This window comes from Camponotus vicinus, unplaced genomic scaffold (assembly GCF_025532165.1).
Source record: "Camponotus vicinus isolate PSW18456_S1 unplaced genomic scaffold, iyCamVici1.0 SCAF_8, whole genome shotgun sequence".
NCBI lineage: Eukaryota > Metazoa > Arthropoda > Insecta > Hymenoptera > Formicidae > Camponotus > Camponotus vicinus.
The window spans coordinates 4,896,130-4,919,331 of record NW_028141980.1 but is presented as its reverse complement, the minus strand read 5'-3'; the positions used below and the strand labels follow the sequence as shown (position 1 = coordinate 4,919,331).

General features: G+C 38.6%; 1 pseudogene; it reads left to right on the top strand.

Moving 5' to 3' along the window:
- The first annotated feature begins 223 nt into the window (after positions 1–223).
- LOC145975837 (protein GVQW3-like) lies at positions 224–936 on the top strand (annotated as a pseudogene).
- Positions 937–23,202: the final 22,266 nt, after the last annotated feature.

The following is a 23,202-nucleotide window of genomic DNA, read 5'->3' as shown; positions in this document are numbered from 1 at the left end:
TAAATTATTTATTTTAATTTAAAACATTTTTTAAAATTACCGTTTCTTAATATTACCGTTATTACCTTATAATTATTTAAAAATTATTTTAATTTTAAATACCAATATAATTACTTTAATAACAATCCGAAATATAAAGTAGAAAAATTATTATTTTATATACGATGTGTGTTCAAAAAATAAGGTGACTTTTCAAATTTCGCGGGTTAGGTACGTTCGATTTTTAATTTTTTTTTTTCTTATGTTGGTACACTCGTCCCGAACATATGTTCACAGTTTCAGCTATATAGCATTTTTTGTTTGTATGTGAGAGACATAAAGGTTAGAACTGTTTTGCGTGTTCGGCGATCTGTTGCTGTCGAAAAAATGGATCAAAGAATTTGCATCAAATTCTGTGTAAAAAATGGAATTAAGTGCTCTGAAACGCTTGAAATGTTGATAGTGGCATATGGTGAGTGTACTCTAAGTAAAAAAAATGTTTATAAGTGGTACAAACTCTTCCAAGAAGGCTGAGAAAATGTTGAAGATGAAGCTCGCCCTGGACGCCCCAGCACGTCAACAACAGATGCAAATGTTAAAGAAGTAAAGGAAATGGTTCTGAATAATCGTCGAATCACTATCAGAGAAGTTGCTGAAGATGTTGGCATATCAGTTGGCTCATGCCATGAAATTTTTTCCGATATTTTGGGCATGAAACGTGTGTCAGCAAAGTTTGTTCCAAAACTGCTGAATTTTGACCAAAAAAGTCGTCGCATGTCCATCTCTCAGGAGATGCTTAATGACGTCAATGACGATCCAGACTTGCTCAAAAGGGTCATAACTGGTGACGAAACATGGGTGTATGGTTATGACGTCGAAACCAAAGCCCAATCATCCCATGGAAGCAGTCAGACGAGCCAAGACCGAAAAAAGCACGCCAAGTTCGGTCAAATGTGAAAGTTTTGCTCACCGTTTTCTTCGATTACAACGGCGTAGTGCATCACGAGTTCTTACCACAAGGTCGTACGGTTAATAAGGAGTATTACCTTGAAGTTATGCGCCGTTTGCGTGATGCAATACGAAAAAAACGCCCTAATTTGTGGAAAGACAATTCGTGGCTTTTGCATCACGATAATGCACCTGCTCATCGTTGCTTGTTAGTAGTTTTTTGGCCAAAACCAACACCATAATCATGCCTCAACCACCATATTCACCGGACTTGGCCCCCTGCGACTTCTTTCTGTTCCCAAAACTCAAACGACCCATGAAAGGACGGAGGTTTGCCACGATTGAGGAAATAAAGACCGCATCGCTGAAAGAACTCAAGGACATACCAAAAAGTGCATTTCAGAAGTGCTTTGAAGACTGGAAAAAGCGCTGGCACAAATGTATTATATCTGAGGGGGATTACTTTGAAGGGGACAAAATAAATATTGATGAATAAATAAATATTTTTTGAGAAAATTACAAAGTCACCTTATTTTTTGAACACACCTCGTATATAAAGATTATTTGATTTTTTAACTTTAAAATATTATTTCTATTTATATTTCTTCATTCTTAATATTATTGCAATTATATGTTATAATTTCATCTAACGCGCGCGCGCTTTCTTTAAACTTCTTTAAACTTCTTTCGTTAAATAATATCATCAATATATACTTATACTTTAATAAGATGCCGAGACGTAAAATAGAACGTAATTTAGAAGAAAAAGAAGAATTATTACGACTTCGTCGTAAAAGAAAAGCAGAAAGTCAACGTCAACGTCGACAAGATGCAAAAGCAAAGGTTAATAATAGTTTATCAATAATACATAATCAAGGAAATCATATTATTTGTATTGCAAGTTCATCGCGTGATAATCCTGTAATAAAACATGTTACACCATTATATCAAAATCCTGCAGAATATCATTCTCGTTATATATCACAAAAGAAAGGACAAGCAAGTTTAAATATTTGTATTGAATCATTAATTAATGATGTAGTTGAATATTATATTGGTCCTATGGACGTTTCTTGTGTTCATTGCAATGCAAGGCATTTTGTAGCTGAAAGAATTTCCAATAAAGGAAATTCGTTTAATGATTGTTGTATTTATGGCGCAGTATATCTTGAACCATTACCTGAGATACCTTTATATCTTCGTTCTTTATTTGACGGAAGTAATAAGAAATCCATTAATTTTTTTAAACATTCGTAGTTATAATAGTTCATTTTCATTTGCATCATTTAATGCTAATTTAAATAATTTTCAAGGAAGACGACCTGGTCCATATTGTTTTAAAATACAAGGACAGATTTATTATCAAATTAATACAGCATTGTATGCTGCACAAAATGAAAATCCAACTTATGGCCAACTTTTTATTGTAGATTCAAACGAAGCGATAGATCATCGTCTTAATGAAAATTTGAATCTAGATTTCGAAATCGTTCAAAATCTTGAACATATAATGCGAGAATATAATATTTTTGCTAAATCATATATAATGATGGGTGAAGAATTAGAAAAACAACAATTAGTATCTAATGAATTATTACCAGAATTACAATTACTATTCACCTTAAAGTCAGGAATGGATCGACGTAGATATAATTTTCAAAGAACTAATGAAGTTGCTGCCGTATTTTCTACAACTACTGATGGAGAAATTCCAGAATCATATGTTATAATACATAATAAGAATACAAAAACTTTGCAAAAAATTAGTACTATGGATCCAAATGTAGAGCCATGGATATATCCATTGTTTTATCCATATGGCACACAAGGATGGCATCGTCATTTAAAAAAATTAAATAATGATAAACGAATAACTAGAGGACAATACATTAAATATCGAATGGCTATTCGTGATAACTTCAATGTTTTCTTATTAGGACGACGCTTATTCCAACAATAGCTTGTTGATAATTATGTAAAAATTGAAAAAGATAGAATAGATTATTGTAAGACCCATCAGAAAGAATTACGCTCTGAAACATATCAAGGTTTAATAGATTATATACAAAATATGGCAAATAACTTAAATGGACGTGTTGGAAAAATGGTTATACTTCCTTCTACTTTCATCGGATCACCGCGTAATATGTTACAAAATTATCAAGATGCAATGGCAATTGTTGCTAAATTTGGTAAACCAGATCTTTTTATTACAATGACCTGTAATCCAAAATGGCGTGAAATCGAAGAAAATCTTTTGCCTGGTCAACAAGCTTCCGATAGACCTGATATTTGTGCTCGAGTTTTCAATATTAAAAAAGACTATTTAATAGATTTGATTACTAAACAAAAATTTTTTGGTGAAGTTGCTGCATATGTGTATGTTATTGAATTTCAGAAACGTGGGTTACCACATATTCATATGTTGATCACTTTAAAACGCAACTTTAAAATAACAACTCCAGAAATTATCGATAAAGTATATATCTGCAGAAATTCCTCATCCAAGTGAGAATGGTAATTTGCATGATATAGTCATGAGATATATGATTCACGGGCCTTGTGGCGATTGGTGTTTAATAGATGGACATTGTTCAAAACATTATCCAAAACCTTTTCTCGAAGAAACTAGAATGGATGAAAATGCTTATCCTTACTATCGTCGACGAAATAATGGTAGACATTTTGAACGTCCTGGTGGATATGTAGTTAATAATCGTTATGATGTTCCATATTGCCCTATTTTATCGATTATATTTAATTCTCACATTAACGTTGAAGTAGTTTCAAGTATCAAATCAGTTAAATACCTATATAAATATATTTATAAAGGACACGATGTTGCTGCTATTACTATTGAACCAATAACAGAAAATGTGGTTATTGATCATGATGAAATACATAATTATATTGAAACTCGTTACGTTGGACCTGTAGAAGCCAGTTGGCGTATTCTTGGTAAAAAGTTACAAGATAAAAGTCATGCTATAATTCGTTTGCCCGTTCATCTTCCTAATGAACAAAATATTATAATCGAAAATGAAGATATTGACAACGTAATGACATCTGCTTTAAATCAAGCTACTATGTTAATAGATTATTTTTCATTAAACTTACGAGATGAAGAAGCAAGACAATATTTATATATAGAAATTCCACAGTATTATACATTTAAAAAAGAAAAAATTAATCGTAGAAATGTATCGCATTGGATTAAACGTAAAAGTCATTATAATTGTGTAGGACGAATGTATTCCGTTAGTCCAGCACAAACAGAATTATATCATTTACGATTATTATTACTCACAGTAAAGGGTACTACAAGTTTTAATGATTTGAGAACTGTAAATGGAGAATTTTGTCAATCATTTTCAGCGGCTTGTTTGGCGTTAGGTTTAATCGAAGATGATGATGAGTGGAAACGAGCTATGAATGAAGCTGTTGGGTGGATGATGCCTCGACAACTTCGTAGATTATTTGTACGAATATTATTACATTGTCAACCATTACATCCTGAAAAGTTGTGGGAAAATTTTAAAGAAGCAATGTCTGAGGATTACGTTCGACATTTTGATATGTTACAAGGACAAAATAAAACTTATGCGCAAATTAATAGTATGCTTCGTGCTGAAGGTAAAAGTTTTACTGATTTCCCACAAATGGAACAATTAATAGAAAATAGTGGAGAAGAGGATTACATGACAATTGAAGAAGCTATGGAAATAGGCACCAAGCAATATCAACAATTAAATGAGAATCAAAAAGAGATAGTCGATCTTTTATTAAATAGATTGGACAATAACAATAATCATAATAATTGTTTTTATATTGATGGTTCGGGTGGATCAGGTAAAACATTTATATACACAACTATTTATCATTTAGCTAGAATTAGAAATAAATGCGTGTGCACAATGGCTTTTACGGGTATTGCAGCGACATTATTACCTACTGGAAAAACAGTTCATAAGATATTTCGATTACCGGTACCATTATTTGCTGATTCATCATCTACCATTAAAATACAAACTAAAGAAGCTCAATATTTAAAAGAAACTTATATTTATATTTGGGATGAAGCACCAATGGCACCACGATATGCTCTAGAGATTATGGATAGAACATTGCGTGATATTATGAATAATGATTTTCCTTTTGGCGGAAAAATTGTTTTATTAGGTGGTGATTTTAGACAACTTTTGCCTATTAAAATACGTGCTACTCGAAGTGAAATTGTAAATCTTTCTATTAAATTTAGTTCTATTTGGAGACATTTCGTAAAATTTTCTTTAACACAAAATATGCGAGTTCTAGCAGAAGAAATTGAATTTGCAAAGTTTTTATTAGATATGGGAGACGGTATATTAAACGACTTTAATGATAACATACAGATTCCTGAATGTTGTGTGGCGCCTATTAATGCTGATATTGTGGAAGACATATATGGTGAGTTAATACGAAAAAAGGAGTTTGCTAAAGTAGCTAAATGTGCAATACTTTCTGCAAGAAATGTTGATGTAAATGAAATCAATAAGAAAGTTGTTGAATTATTAGATAAAACTAATGAACGAATTTATACAAGTGTAGACAGCGCTGTAAATAATGACAATGGTGATATTGGTGAAGCTTTGTTACCAGAATATTTAAATAGTTTATCTCCATCATCTCTTCCTCCGCATGAATTACGTTTAAGACCGAATTGTATCATTATGTTGATTCGAAATCTTAGTATTAATGAAGGTCTTTGTAATGGTACTAGATTAATGGTTATAGAACTTGCAGATCATTTATTAAAGTGCAAAATTTTAACAGGTGATAAAACAGGAGACATTATTTTCTTAAATCGAATAACATTATATTGTGAAAATGAATATCCTTTTACTTTTTCCAGAAGACAATTTCCAATAAAATTAGCTTTTGCTATGACAATTAACAAATCACAAGGACAAACATTTGATAGAATTGGTTTAGATCTTCGTAAAGATGTTTTTAATCATGGGCAACTTTATGTTGCTTTTTCGCGAGTTCGTTCTTGGCAATCATTAAAAGTTTATCTTGCCCAGGTAGAAATCGTATCTCGGCACAACCTAGTCCCTAGCTTTCTTTGCTAGATTGTTAGCTAGTGATGAGCTAGCCAAATGGCAAAGGTACGAGGTGATTCTGTTACGCAGAAATAACCTAGTGGCTGTCTAGTTAAACGAACCTGCCCCAGGATGGTGTCCTGAGCTCAGGCCAGGCTTTTTTAATGGGAATGGGTCCGGCTATTCTTACCACCTTGTTCTGGGGTTTTTCAGTAATAATTACTTTTCATCGGTTTAATATTTTTTATTGCTATTTTTTTTATAAAATAATTATAATTATTTATTAATATAAATTTTGAAATTAATAAAAGTAATAATTAGGCAACTTCTTCATTTGCAATGTCTTCTTCATGATGACTTGTATTATTTTTTGTTCTCCGTGTACGATGTTGGTCCCAATCCTTAGAATTTGTTAAGACGGTGCCTATTGCAGATATCACCTCTGCCTCTGTTTTTTTGTGTGTTGAGCTTAAGACTTCTGTAAAGAAATTTTTATTCTCTCAGATTTTTTCACATATGACGTTAATTAAAATGAACCACACAACTTCACTTACCTTTGAGGCAATTAAAAAACGTAGGAGTGTTCATTTTCATGACGTATTTATTCTCCATCTTCTTCGTTGCCGTGTACTGCGTTGCTGTGTTTCTCGACAGAAATTTTTTTAAAATGTACAAAGCACTTTTTGTTAATTTCTCCTTGTCGACCAACATCTTCATGGACACCATCTGAAAATTTAACACATAAATATTATTATATAGTTATTACCAATTAAAAATAATACGTTATGTATAATAAGTATTGTAGTAAGAAATACCATGTCGTTCCTGCAATTTTCATTTTCCCTTAATTTTTTTTCAAAATTCATAAGATCCAAGGGAGTTTCAAGAGGGAGTGTCACATCGTATTTTTCTGGCAATGCTATTTCTGCTGACAGTAAAGATTGTTTCGAATGCAGCATTTGAAATATTTGTTCAACTCTTGATGAAGTTTGCTTGCATTCTTCTTCTATGGAGATTACCTTTTCCAACAAAATATCAAATTCTGATACATAGATAAGATTTTTTTTTTGCCCAGAGATAATAAGATATAACAACAAGAAAATTCTTCAAGAAAAAAAACATAATTGATAGATATTCTTACCAGTCTTAAATGTGAACACTTTCTGCTTACTGGGTTTCGGTTTTTGTCGACATGAAATGGACGATTCTGCAGGCGTTTTTTGCAATATCCCTGTGTCGTCAATAACCCCGTCGAAAATCACATCAGCTTCCATAATATTTGTTACAAAATCGAAAGCTCCTGGATCTGATTCTCGTGAAGTTCCTGGCTGAGGTGACAAATCTAGATCCATCGATGAGTCCCGATTAACTAGATTTGCCTTCATATTATTTTCTGCTTCTTTTAACTGCTTCATTAAAAGAGCTTGAGCGATTCGAGCAGATTTCAAAGCACCATCCTCGTCAGTGTCGGTTGCAAAAGCATATGGATTGGTTTCCAATTTTTTCAGATACTTTATTGCCTTTTTATAACTTGCTAGAATTAAAAACCGGTCACAAATTAATTGCTGTCTCACTTTAACTCAAAATACAAAAGACGTTTCTATACATACACGCTTGACTTCTTATGTGCACATTAAATGTTGGCCAGCTTTCCTCGTAGTTCACAAGATTTTTAACCATTTCGTGAAGTCCGCTGTAATCCGGGCCTGGAGGGAATCGACACGTCACTTTTTTCTTCCCTTTGGCAATCCAAGATTGAGGAACAATATCAATCGCTTTCATAGGTGGTTTTCTGCCTCTTGATATAAATTCAACTAATTGATAGTCGAGGACATCGATTTTAGTTTCCTGACTTTCATCTGCCATATCTGAAATATTTTTTGGAAAAATATTATTAATTAAAATCAGTTTCTTTCAGTTTTTACTAGTACAAATAACACTGAAATTTTAATTTTATTGCTATGTAACACTTACCGTTCAAAAGTTATTCTGTTATAAATAATTCACAAAGTAAAACAAAGTAAAGTAAAATAAGTCACAAAGTAAAGTGTCAAAGTATTCACAGTTTCAGAATTACTAGAATGCTCCTACCTTAAAAAGGGCATATTATTAACTTTTGAAGACTTTTTTCATTGTCTATCGCGAAGTTTGTCATTAGATTATTTGTTCAAAACTATGAATAATAATCAAAAATCAAGAAAAGTAAAATTAAAAATGTAGAAAAAATTAATTCTTTATTTATAAATGCATATTTTTATTCCTAACATTTATTCGATGAACAATATTATGACCATAATATTTACTCATGTAACAAAGAAATAACAAAAATACGCATTTCTGATTGTATAGAAAAATTTAATATTAATTTAATCATTTTATTTTTTATGTCGCTAAGCAATATGGTCATACGACGATCTGATTCACAATTTCGAAGTTCCCACATATGCATCTCATCCGACGAAACTGGATAATTGTAGATTAAATTATTGCGTTTATCCCAAACCGTTCCTTCTAATTGGATTAATTGTTCTGTACGCCAAATTTTTTTGATTTCGAGAATAGTATTATTCTTCAATAGAACCATGTTATCTGGAGCTTTTGTGGTTAGTGAAGTCCCTTTATATTGCATTTTTTTAATTTCAAAATGGTTCTCTTTTCTTATTTTTATCTCGGGAATAAGCTTTGCTTGTTGTGATATTGCTGCCTCTTCATGCAGACGACGACACAGTTGAGCTATTGTATGATGAGGTGATCGTAATTGTCTTTTAATTTTGCCTAACATATTTTAAAATGGAAACGCGGTTATCTCGCTTAAACTACATCCCATATTGGAAACATCATCGGCCACATGAATTAAATTGTGTGTATTTAACGTGGCAGACTGCTCTTCATAAATCGAGATGAATGATGCACAAAAAAGTCTGAGGTACAGCTTAGCGATTACTTCGTCGAGCAGTTTTCTTACTCCATAAAAGTCGCGATGCAACATGAAATAATAAGAAATGTCGATACATCTGTTTATTTAAAATATCTTTCAATATGGTTGGACCCACGTAAAGTGCAAAAAATTTCAATTCGGTTGCTTTGTACTTCGTAAATTCTGCAAGAGTCCTAATTTTGCGTTGAAAATCACTTGGTATCTACGCTCGCAGTTGTTCCAGTCTTCTTGATATCTCTGATTTTGCTGTTTGGCTCTGCCTGGTTTTTGCATCACTCAGAAACCAATAATTTAGTAATTTACTCATTGCCCCCAAAAATCCCAAGTACATAAAGTCAAGAATGAAGACGCTGATCATGTTGATGGGAGGAACGATGAATAACAGTGGCGAAGGACTATTGTGGTGATCCGGATCATCAAAGTTTCTGAATGAAGCGTCAGTACGTGGCTCACCTTCCATTAGAGGATAAATTGTCATTCTCACTTTTCTGCCAATGACATTACAGCGTTCACAAGCATGAAACCCAACATGTCCTTGTGTGCCTTTTAGAAATGCTCGAGCTGGTGTATCACATATGAAACATTTTATGCTAATTGTGAAATGCTTATCACCAATATTTAGGCCATTTTCAAGTAATTCGTTCATTTCTAGAATAAATTTTTTTAAGTAATTATTAGCTGTTTTCGGTTTAATGGATCCAAAGTATAAACCAACAACAAATGGTTCGTAGAAGGCTAAATCAGAATGCACTTTACACAAAATAGGCCAGATGTGGCGTAAACTGGATTTCGATAATGACAAACCATCACAATTAATTTGTAACTCTATAACTCCAGTTTCATGTGCAGATTTATTTATACATGATAGCAGTCCTTGTTTGACACCAATATATGCGAATTCGCCCTGTGATCCGTCTCCGTCTTCCATGTGTTCAATGCAGTAGGATGCTTTTGCTGTTTCCAAAAAAGTTTTAGATGACAAGGGTAAACTCGGTAGCAACCTTACTCGCAGTATACGAAGAAGAGGATCTAGATGAGCTTGAGGAATTCGATATTTAACTGCCCATTTGCGAAGTTGTTTGATTTCTGGCGTTGTATTATTTCTTTCATTAAAATCTGGTATTACGTTATTATTATCATCACTATCTCCATCATCATCTTCATGTTCACTACCATTCAATGATAAATTATTTGGGTGTCCCTGGTGAAAAATATTCTCAGAATTATTCATAAAAATTTTTAGATTTTCTATAAAAATTCTAAAACTTTCTCAGAAAATTTTAAGATTTTCTTTACGAATTGTGGCATACTTTTCAGAAATATTTTGAAAAACTGAAAAATATGAGAAATAATAAGTACATTTGAAAATATCTGAAATATTTTCACACTCTGAATGTAAAATATTCTGAGATTTATTATTCTATAATTTTCTGGATAAAAATTAAAAAATCTATTATTTTTTTTTAGAATTTTTCATAAATATAAGTTCTGAAAAATTCTTAAAATTTTCTAAGAATTTATAAGATTTATTTTCACCTGGGATACTTCCATCACTTCAGTACGTTGAAGAGGTAATGGCGGACACGGTGGCTCTAATTCATCGCAGGCATCTCCATATAATCTCTTATTGGAGTCTGTTTCTGAATTATCATCAATATCCATTGCGGACATTGATTCATCATTGCTGATTCGTTGCAATCTTCTTTTTATTTTCTTTAAGGCTCTAAATTTCCTCATTCTCATTTTTGTCATGAAGGCTTGTTGGCGTTTTTTCTCTCTCGATTTCTCCATTTTGTACTATTACATTAATTAATGTTTGAAACAAATTAATGTTTGAAATACAATCCTTGAATCGTGTCTACTTCGATTTTTTAATATAAGGAATGCGGAACTCTTTTTAATTTTTATCAGAAACTATAGAACTATGAAAAGTGCTATTAGAACTCTTAGTATTTTTTTTAAATTCGTAGAACGTCGTGCCAACTTCACAACCATTGAATTGCTCCAATCTGCGATTCGTGTATCACTACGTGTTTTTAATCTTACGATAATTGCAAAACAATAACATTTATATTATAATAATATTTATATTATAATCGGAAAACTCAAAGCGCGAGCAAAAGTATAAATTCAATCTTATTTAAAGAAATAATTATCAACTGAAACTGTGATTTATAATACTTATCGCTTCTATTTGTTTCTAAAACATATGTACATTGCCAGTCATTGATTCGTTCCCTGAGGGGTAAGGGGTACATATACATATACATTTAGAACACACACAAACTTCTATGTACCCCCCCTTATCTCAGGGAACGAATCATTGACGCGCACCGTATATAAATTGCGAAATACTTACCTCGCTAAATAGTCGACCTCGATACAAAGTCGTCGAAATTGATTAATCACGCGGATTCACGATTTCTAATTATATAGAAGATGATCACGTTGGATATATTTTGTACCACTTCTCACGATCACGAATCTACGACGACTGATGCGATAAACATACAGAGCCGTCTCACATCGCTCAAGTATCGCCGTGTGAATGACACAAAGTCACCGCGCCATATAAACAAACGCTACACTGCCGCGAGCGAATTTTTTATTATCATAAGAAAATACCTAGCAGCAAGGTACATTAGCGATGTTATACCGAGTTAGTGGGGACGATGTAAGTCATGCTAGGTACAAGCTAGCGAAACATCGCCACCACGAGAGGAGTCGCCCTTGCGAGATAATGCAATGCTAGGCACTGGCTCGCCGAAACTCGGTATCTCAATATTAATTTGACGAACCAGAACCAAGCTAGTGCCAGTCTATTCTTATATCGTATTTCCGAACATTGGAAAAACTAGCCAGCCACAATGTTTAATCTCGCATTGCCAAGACTGATTTCTATCTGGGTGGTAATCAACGAAATAACAGATACGTCAAAAATTATGTATATAAAGAAATATACATTTAACTTTTTGTGTTTTTTGTATCTAATGATAAAAAAATGATTTACATTGAAGTAATCAATAAAAATAATAATTTAAATTGGGCTCTAAATGACTTTTAAATATGCCACTAACAATAAGAGACAATTCTAGATCACAATAAATCTAAATCATACAACTTTTATTTGAAATATTTTTCTCTAGAAATAATATTTTTGGAAATAAAAATTCTCGTAATGTATTTTGTCCAACCTTATTGTGTATATACATATACACAAAATAAATGGCGCGCGCGTAGCGCGCGCTTTGTAATGTTCTAGTCCCTTTCTAAAAAAGGCATGTTAAGTCGATTCTCGAAAGTCTCGAATGTATTGTTGCCTCTTTTCCGCGATGCTGATTAGTTCTTTCATTACGCTCAATTCGTGTTGTGAGTAGCTGTCATTTGTGTTGTGGTTATTACAAATTTTGACAGCTCGTGTGACGGTTTGTCAAAGAAAGTTAAAAGGTTATTAAAGAGCACCAAGAAGGGAGAAAGAAGAAGAGAAATAAACACAGGTATGTATATTGCATAAATTTAATTATTATATTATATTATAGAGAGAGAGAGAGAGAGAGGAGAGGAGAGGAATATATTTATATGTATAGGTATGTATGTATGTATGTTTAAGGAAATATCTTTTGTATGTATGATAAGGATGAAAGAGAGAGAGAGAAAGAATAAAATAATAAGAAAAGATTGAAAATTAATTATTAACAATTTTGTTTTTCATTTAGAGAGTTAAAATTGTTAAAGAGAGAGAGAGATAGGGAGAGAGAGAATGAAATAGAAATAGAAAGAGAATAGAAGTAAGAGATAAAAAAGAAAGAGAGAGAATTTTAAGAAAGAGGAGAGAGATAATAGAAAATAAAATAATAAAAGAGAGAGAGGTAGAGAGAGATTGAGAGATTAGAAAAAGAAAAAAGAAAAATATTGAAAATATTAAATATTGTTAATAAATATTATTAATGTTTTTACTTTTTCTTTAGAGTTAAAGAAGCCTAAAATAGAGAGAAAGAGAAAGAGAAAGAAGAAAAAAAGATTCATGAAAGAAGAAGATTGAAAGAAGTAGATTAAGAGAGAGAAAAGACACAGAAGAGAAAAAGAAGAAAGAGAAACAAATAGAAAAATGTGCGTATTTATACAGGGTGAGCCATTTTAATTAACGCACGCAATTATTTCGGAAACAAAGCATTTTAGAGAAAAATGTTTCAGACAAAAGTTTTATGGTTTCGAGGGGGCCATAAGATGGTATCATTGGTTTGACCTTGAAGAGTTATTTGAAGATCACATGAAGGTCACCTTCAATTTCTTAAATGGAACCTACTATTTGTCATTGCACATTCTTGTAGCTTATCTCGAGAGCTTTCCAAAACACTATAATTAAGTACCTTTTCGTTAAGTACTTTTTGAGTTATGAGGCTTGAAATAATTTCTTAATTTTACATAAACCGTAAAATATCTTGTAAAATATTCATTTTTCGATTATCTTACCTTAATACTTTTACGTACAAAATAATGAGAGGAATCAACTGGTGTAAAGAAAACATATAGTTGTTTTGAAGAAGAAATATATAATTTGCAATTAACAATTCCATATTTTTTCTTAAAAACAACTATGTGTTTTCTTTAAAAATAAATAAACATACATTATAGTATAGCCTCTGTCTTACGGACATGAACTGCAACGCTTGCAGCATATGTTCCACTTTGGTATACCTATCACACTGTAATATAACCCTCATTGCCCGATTTTGCGCTACTTGCAATTTATCCAGCTGTGTTTCTCCCATATTCATTAACGACGTTGCACAATATTCGAAGTGAGGTGCTATGTGTGTGATTGCCTTATATACAATACATCTAGTATATGCCGATATACAATTTCCTATTCTATTTAAAAAACTCGTCTTCTTTCCTATCTTTTTTAACATATAGTCACAATGATCTTTAAATCGAAGTTTATCATCAATAATTATTCCTAGGTATTTCATTATCTCTACTCGTTCTATCTCAGTTCCGTCCAAGCATTTCAATACAATATTTCCTTTCAGTTCCTTTCTTACACTCTTAACTATCATATATTTCGTTTTTCCTGCATTCATTTTCAATTTATTTGTATTCATCCATTTTTCTACCATATTAAATGCCATATTCATTTCTGACTCTAACTGCTCACTACTTTCACCAGGTACATATATTAATGTATCATCCGCAAACATTTTTATACTACATTCTTCAGGGCAAATTTTAATTATATCATTAATATATACAATAAATAACAAGGGTCCTAGTACAGATCCTTGCGGCACTCCATATTCAGTGGCAATTAATTTAGACCATTTATCGTTGAAACGAACCTGCTGCGTTCTATTATTTAAGTATGATTTTAACCATTCTAAAACCATCCCTTTATATTGATATAATTTTTCTATTAATCTTTTTCTATCTATTGTTTCGAAAGCTCGCTTAAGATCCATAAATATTACTCCAACCATTTTTCCTTCGCTAACTATTAATTTCCATTCGTCAACAACAGTTTGAATTGCCGTTTCACACGATTACTGTTTTCTAAAACCTGATTGATGTTCTGTTATAATACTATTAGATTCCAGATACATTTCAATTTGCTTCTTTACCACTAATTCTAACACTTTCTCATATATTGGTAGCATATTAATAGGTCTATATTCACTTGCTTTTTTAGCTTTTTCTATTTTTGGAATCGGTATTATCGTTGATGTTTTCCAACTCTCTGGACAGCAACCTTCCCTCAAAGAATTATTTATTATTTCAACAAACTCTTCTTTTATTACATTAAACGTTGACTTTAATACATCGCTAGTTATTCCTTCTTCCGTCCCTTTCTTTTTTGGTAATCTCATAACAATTTCCTCTAAATCCTCTACATTAATCATCTCAAAGTTTTCTACAATTCCTGTATTGTCAATAGGATAAATAATTCTTCTACCCGTATCTCTAGACTTATCAATATTTATAGATTTCACTATGTTACTAATACTTTGTACGTAATATATGTTGAATTTATCAGCTATACAGGGTGATTCTAAATAACTTTATGCTTTTGCAAAAACATAATCTTGACCGAATTCTAAGACGATTTTTCCTTTGGCAAAATTTCGTCCGAAGCTTAGTTTTTGAATTATTAAAGGAAGTAGTTAACGTATGACGGGTCGAATACAAGAGACAGGCAAGGGTGGCGCGATTCACCGTCAAACGCGGGAGCTTACGCGGGGCGCCTGCTGCGATCAGCTGGTCGCTATACACATACAGACACACATGCGAACACATACATTCTCTCTCTGTCTGTCTGTCTGTCTGTCTCTCTCTCTCTCTCTCTCATCTGTAATTTTTTTTTTTCTTTTCGAGAGAGGGGAAAATGCATTTTATGCATACCCACAGGTCGATCCAGTGAGTTATGTGGGACTCGAGTACCAAGTCGAATTACCAACTCGGTACTCCCTACCCACTAAAAACCCCTCTCTTTTCACGAATTTCCTTTGACACACTGTCCCTCTGACTTCCCGAGATCTGTTTTCACATAACGTCAAAAAATAGTTATTATTACCTTGTTCGATGACTTTTGATGTATTGCTGTAATTGCTTGAAGGAGAAATGAATTTTCCAATAGATCGTACGTTCTCAAATTTAACGTAGATATCACGTTGCAAAAGACAAGAAATCCACACTAAATTATTAACTGAAAGTTTTTCTTCTTTCATGAACTGTATTCTTTTATAAACTTTAACGTAATCACATTTATTTACTCACTCGATGAGACGAGAAATTTACTAATGACTCTATCACTAATCACTATTAATCACTGTCGAATAATAACTGTTGGCGATTAAAAATCACTCGATGAAAGAAACACGCGCGGAGACGTTACTACACGACGCGACGACGCGACAATGCGACGATAATTACTCGGCGACTGCAAGCAGTATTTTGTCATGGTAGGTTGCGGTAGGTTAAGGTACTACTGGCGCTATCGAACGCGATCATGTGTTCGATTGAAGAATGCGGTAAACATAATAAACATTTAACATATTAATATTATTATTATCATGAATGTGTGTGATATCCATACATCGTATGATATCTATTTAAAAATTAATTAGATTAAATGTCTTTTTAAAATATTTATTACTTTTACTATTATCATATAAAATATTAATATTAAATATTTATTAAGGGTGGCTTGGGTCCGCTGCCCTGTCAGAGCGGCGGACGACCTGGCCGAAGCCGCCCGCATAAGAATAGGGTGGACGACCGCCTGGGTGGAACTGGCAGCGGCGCGTCCCACCCACTGTTTTAGGTGCTGGGGAGAGGGACACGTGGCCTCCAGGTGCAGGGGCGCCGAGGACAGGTCTCGCACCTGTTACAGGTGCGGGACGGTGGGCCACACGGCTGCATCCTGCCAGGCGGCCCCTTACTGCCTGTCGTGCGCGGAGGCGGGGAGGAAGGCGGATCACCGTAGGGGAGGAGTGAGCTGTGTACCTCCATCGGGACGGGCCACGCCGACCTCCGCTACGCCCTCACGTGGAGGGACAAGACGCGGGGGAGCGGGAGCTGAGGCGCCCCAATAGCGGCAGCAGCAACAGCAGCAGCAGCCACAAGGAAAGCCCCGGCCCTCGAGGAGCGGGACAGGAGGGAAGGAGAAGGAAGGGGAAAAGGAGGCGGCGGAGGAGAGGATGGAGATAGAGGACACTGATGGCCAAAGGTAAGCCAGCGCTCCTATCTATCCTACAGGCCAACCTCAACCACGCCCGCCGTGCGCAGGATCTTTTCCTGCACACAATGGCGGAGCGCGGTTGTGGGTTGGGCGTGGCGTCGGAGCCGTACGCGGCCCCCCCTGACCACCCGTCCTGGTTTCCGGGAGGGTGCTTGGGGGGGCTGCCCCCCTGGTGGCTTTCGTGCGGGGGGGCGACGAAGGGTCGCCCCCCTGCAGGATGGGGACCAGGGGTCGGCACTTCGCGATGGTGTGGTGGGGGACAACCTGCGTTGTAGGCGTATACCTCCCTCCCTCGCTGAGCCTGGCCCAGTATGAGGCCGAGCTCGGCGAGATAGAAGAGGCGGTGAGGAGCGGCCTCCCCGGGCCGGTCCTCGTGATGGGCGACTTCAACTCCAAATCTCGGAGCTGGGGCTGCCCGTCCGAGGATCGGCGCGGGGAGACGCTGCGGGATTGGGCGGGATCACTCGGGCTCACCCTGCTCAATGTCGGGTCCGTCGCCACTTGCGTGAGGCCGCAGGGGGAATCCATCGTCGATTTGACGTGGGCCTCCTCTGCGGCTTTGCGCATGGTGGGGGGATGGAGGGTGGCCGCTGAGCTTGAGACCCTGTCGGATCACAGGTACATCGAGCTCAGCTTGGTCGCCCGACATCCGCCCACCGGGCCGGACTCACAGGAGGTGCGTAGGTGGTCCCTCACCAGGCTGAACCCGGACCTCTTGATAGCCTCGATGCAGGCTTCGCTATGGGTCTGGGGGGAAGACCCTCTGGCGTGGGAGGTAAAGGGATGGAGGAGTTGGCATCGAGGCTTCGCAGTGCTCTCTGGGGAGCCTGCGACGCCTCGATGCCAAGGGTAAGGAGAGGATGCGGGAGGAGGTCGGCGTACTGGTGGACCGAGGAGATCGCGAATCTCCGCGATGCCTCGGTCCGAGCCAGACGCCGACTTCAAAGATGTATGCGAAGGAGGGACCGTAGCGAGGCCTGTATTGAGCGGGCGCGGGGGGAGTGTCGGGATGCCCGACACTCCCTCGGCGTCGCCATCGGGAGGTCCAAGACCAGGGACTGGGAGGAGCTGCTCGCCTCCCTGAACGAGGACCCGTGGGGGCGCCCGTACAGAATGGTCCTCAAGAAATTGAGGCTGCGGGCGCCTCCGATTACGGAGTCTCTGACCCCCGGCTTCCTTGGGGTGGAGACTCTCTTCCCCGGGGGAGCGGGGGGCGCATTGCCCTTCCCCCTCTCGAACCGTATGCCCGAGTGGAGGGAGGGCTGGGAGGTGACAGCGGAGGAGATGCGGGATGCTGTCCGGAGGATGAAGCCGAATAAGGCTCCCGGTCCGGACGGCATTCCGGGTAAGATTTGGGCCCTGGTCATGGGGGAAGCTGGCGGGTCCCTGAGGTACCTCTTTACGAGGTCCATCAGCTTACCGACCTCTCTGTCTTTTGGATGAGGTCGGTAAGCTGATGGAGAGGATATTGGTGGGGCGGCTCAATGAGCACCTGCAACAGGTTGCGGGGCTCAACGAGTCCCAGTTCGGGTTCCGGGCGGGCCGGTCGACAATCGACGCGATCGATGGTCTGCGGGCCCACTCGGAACAGATAGTCCAGCACGGGGGAGTGGCGTTGGCTGTGTCCCTGGACATAGCCAACGCGTTTAATACTGTCCCGTGGGACATGATAGGGGCGGGACTACGAGCGCACGGAGTCCCGGATTACCTGTCCAGGGTAATCCGGGACTATTTCATGGGAAGGAGTATCTCCTGTCGCGATGCCGAGGGGGTGCGTAGGCGGTGGCCCGTCGTGCGCGGTGTTCCGCAGGAGTCCGTTCTGGGCCCGTTGCTGTGGAACATCGCGTACGATGAGGTATTGGGAAGGGTCCTTCCCCCCGGCTGCCATGTCATCTGCTACGCGGATGACACGCTGGTGGTAGCTGGGGGGAAAGACTGGAGGGATGCGACCGCGTTGGGGAACATCGCGGTGGCCGGGGTGGTCCGCGGTATAAAGGCGTTGGGCCTGAGAGTGGCCCTCCGGAAGACGGAGGCCGTCTTTTTCCATGACGGCTCCCGGGGGGCCCCCCCCAGGCTCACATTTAAGGTGGACGGACACGACGTCCAGGTGGGGACTCGGATGAAGTATCTGGGTCTCCACCTGGACGGAAGGTGGACCTTCGAGGAGCACTTTGCCCAGCTGGCCCCCAGGATAGGGGGGGTAGCGGCCTCGCTGGCGGGGCTGCTGCCCAACCTGGGGGGGCCGGACGGCCGTGTCCGCAAGCTTTATGTGGACGCGGTCGGATCGGTGGCCCTCTACGGGGCCCCGATCTGGGCGGGTGCTGCCTCGGGGTCCAACAAGATCAGGGGAGTGCTACGGGGGGCGCACCGCCCCATAATTTTAAGGGCCGCGCGTGCATACCGCACGGTCGCATATGCGGCGGTGGCGGTGCTGGCGGGGTCGCCTCCCCTGGAGCTCCTGGCCCAGGCCCGGGCCGAGATGTACTGGGGGATTAGGAGGCTTCGGGGGAGGGGAATTGTGGTGGGACCGGGGACCAAGAGGGCCATCAGGCTGAAGGCGGCAGACTCGGTCCTCGTGGACTGGCAGCGGCAATTGGCCGGGCCAGCCCGCGAGAACCAAAGAGTTGTGAGAGCCGTCCTCCCGGTCTTCGGGAGGTGGATGAGGAGGGCCTGGGGGCGGATCACCTTCCGGGTGGCGCAGGTGGCGACCGGGCACGGGTGTTTCGGTCACTATCTGTGCCGCATCGGGAGGGAACCAACCCTCAGGTGCCACCACTGCGAGGAGGACCGGGACACGGCGCAGCACACTCTCGAAGCCTGCTCGGCTTGGGAGGTGCAGCGCCGTGCCCTGGTCGCAGTGGTGGGAGCTGACCTCTCCCTCGGCGCCGTCATTGAGGCGATGCTGAGGGGGGAGGAGGAGTGGCGGGCAGTGGCCTCCTTTTGCGAGGAGGTCATGCGGAACAAGGAGGAGGCGGAGAGGGATCGGCGGATGATGCCCGCCCCAATGGCAGCACGAGGAAGAGCAGCGGCCAGGAGGACCCGGCGGGGGAGGAGAAGGCTGATTGGGCCTCCGGCCCCACCGCTGGACAGGGACTGAATGGGGGGAGGGACCTTGTTGAGACCCACTCCCCCCTTCACTGCAGGCTTGGCGGATAGGTGGGAGTGAGAGGGAGGTTCCGGGGCTGTGAGGGCCTCCTTATGGCCCTCCTCCGTGGCCCCCCTCCCTTCCCCCCACCGCGGCATAAGAAGAGGCCCCGTTCAGGGGCCGCGGCGAGGGGGGCCCCGGTGTGGAGCGGGGAGATCTCCCACCGGGACAGAACCCCATTGGACGGAGCCGGGAGGCGGACGGGTGTCCTCCCTCCCGGCTACAACGAGGGATTGCGGTGGGGGAGTCGCGGAAGAATGCCTGTGGCGTACCCGTGGCTCCCCCGTGACACCGCGGTGGAGGACACCCGCAGGGGTTTTAGCCGGTAGGAGTCCGGCATAACCCTCTCTCTCTCCCCGGGGAGGGGGGGTATCCATGAGGATTTCCCCTGCGTATAAAAAAAAAAAAATGTGTGTCTGTATGTGTATAGCGACCAGCTGATCGCAGCAGGCGCCCCGCGTAAGCACCCGCGTCTGACGGTGAATCGCGCCACCCTTGCCTGTCTCTTGTATTCGACCCGTCATACGTTAACTACTTCCTTTAATAATTCAAAAACTAAGCTTCGGACGAAATTTTGCCAAAGGAAAAATCGTCTTAGAATTCGGTCAAGATTATATTTTTGCAAAAGCATAAAGTTATTTAGAATCACCCTGTATTACATCCGTTAATGTTGTCTATTATCTCAAAATTTATATTATCTATATCTTTTGTACCCCTTGATTCACCCTCTAATTAATTCTTTCAACGTTTTCCACATTTTCGTAGGGTTTTCTTTATTACTATCTATCATATCTTCATAGTATTCCTTCTTCTTTCCCCTGATTAATTTAACTACCGCATTACTTTCAGTTTTAAACTGCAACCAGTTCTGTTCCATATTGTCGTACACTGCCTTATTATACGCTTCATCCCTTTTATTTGCTGCTTCTCTTATATAATCTGAAAACCATTGTTTCCCTTCCCAAACTTTTGGAATTCTAAACTTTTTCTTAGGTGCTATAATGTCCAGTGCCTCTACTATGCTATCAAATTTTTTCGCTCTCCTATTTAGGAAATTTCCAAATCTTGACCTTCCCCCATTCTGTTTTCTACTAGATTACTAAATTCATCTATACTAAATTTACTATAGTCTCTGGCATTAAATTCTCTATACTTACTTTTAATTTTATTTAAATATAACACGATTTTTAGCCACGCATGATCTGTTATTTTAGGTTCATGAATTACCTGTAATTGCACTTTATTATTAGCAAAAAGTAGATCAATAATTGTTTGACTATCCTTTGTGACTCTCGTCGGTTTATTAACATACTATTTCATACCTAGACTCAACATTAGGTTTTGCAATTTCTTTGTATAGAACGAGTCTACCATAAAGTCTATATTAAAATCTCCTAATACTATACAATCTCCCTTTGTTGTTAGTTCCTCTACATCCTCTAAAAATCTAACAAAATCAGCGTCTGATGCACTCGGTGAGTGATACACTACCATTATCGTACCTTTATACATTTTTTCTTTTATTTCTATTGCAACACACCAGCAATTTGAAATTATTTTTTTTGTCAGTAATATTTCATACTTAACATCGCATCTTACATATAAAATTGCTCCTCCTGTATTTCTATTTTCTGAATCGCATCTAATTATACTATAACCTGGAACATTCACCTCACTATCTTCAATTTCAACAGTCAATCTCGTTTCAGATAATGCTACAATTGCAGGATTCAATCTCTTCATAATCTGATGCTGTATCTCATCTTTATGCGCTACCAGACTTTGCGCATTTGTATAAAATATTAATTCTTCTTTCTTCTGTGATTGCTATTTCGTATCCTCCCAGCCGGCTCTCCTCTTCTCTTCCTGTATCGCCCTTCTGAATGTTGGACATTGCGGATCAAGCGCATCGTGCTCATCACTTATCTCCAAGTTGTATGCTTGAATTTTAAACATACAGTTTACGCATCTCTTCTTGGTTTCCCTGCATTTCAATGCTTTATGTTTTCCGGCACATTTGTGGCAAGTTTCATCTCGAGTACAATTTTTCGCAATATGAAAATAACCCCAGCATTTAAAATATCTTTTAACACTAATATGATTAAACACAGGGCACTTATTCCATCCTACACTTAGTTTTCCTTTACTCAATATTAATTCATGTTTTTTTATCTGTTTCAATTATTACAGAACCTCCTTCCTTTCCTCTTTTTCGTGATTTACTATCATCATTTTGCTTCTCTTTAATTATTCTCTTCACAATTCTCATTTGAAATCCTTCATTCACCGCCATTTTATTTTGCTTTTTAATTGTATCTATTAAATTATCATCATTCAATTTTATTTCCTCTTCACTAATATTGACAATCTTTATTTTCGGTTTTATTTGCGGTGACTCCGTAACCTTGAAATTCTCACCCAACTTGGCTTGTACCGTAGTCTTTAATTTTTCCTTCTCCTCTTCTGTCTCACAACCCAGAATAACTGTTCCTTTGCTTCCTTTTCTTAACTTTGTTATTCCCACAGCCATGTTCTTGATATCTACTTTTTCTTTTATCATTTTTTTTGTAGCTTCACTTTCCTGTTGTATCTTAGGTTTAATAATTATAATATTTTCATTTTCCTTCTCTTTCATTGCTTCACTATAGCTTCTTTGTGTTCTTTCAAGGGGAGCGTTAGCGCCTCCTTGTATCATTCTTCTAAAATCTTCCATCCACTCTCGTTTAATATTTCCCAATTCTTCTTGTACTACTTCCTTAATCAGCATCTTAACTTCTTTCTTGCATGTTTCATTTTTCATTTCTTTCACTGTTCTTAGAATCCAATCTATTTTTACTTCAATACTCGGAGATTCACTCATACTTGTCGTTTTGCTTCCACTTGGTGTTGTAATCGATCCCGCAGATCCTGTTGAACCCAGTTTATCTCCGGAGTTTCCCGATGATGATGTTGTCTTCTTCATGTCTGCTTCCTTATCACTTTCAATCATAAATTTCTCAAACGGGCCTTGGCACGGTACATATTCATAGTTTTTATCATAAATTTTATGTTTACTTACACATCCCGGATGGTAAAAAAGTTTAACACATTTTTTACACGTCACTACTTGACTTTTTATTGCCTTCTTACATGCCGAGCATCGATATTCAACATATTCATCGTCCATACCGACCAAAATCGCTAATATCAGCGTGGCCGATCATTCACCTATATGTCCACCTACCACACGTCAGCACTTTTGTCACCTTTAATGTCTACCTGTCGAAACTTCAATGTTCCATCCCGAGAAGAAAAACACTTCGTACGCTCACCAAACTGCATATCGCGGCTAGATAACACTCATGGTTAATCTCCGCCCATGCAGCTAAGACTTGAA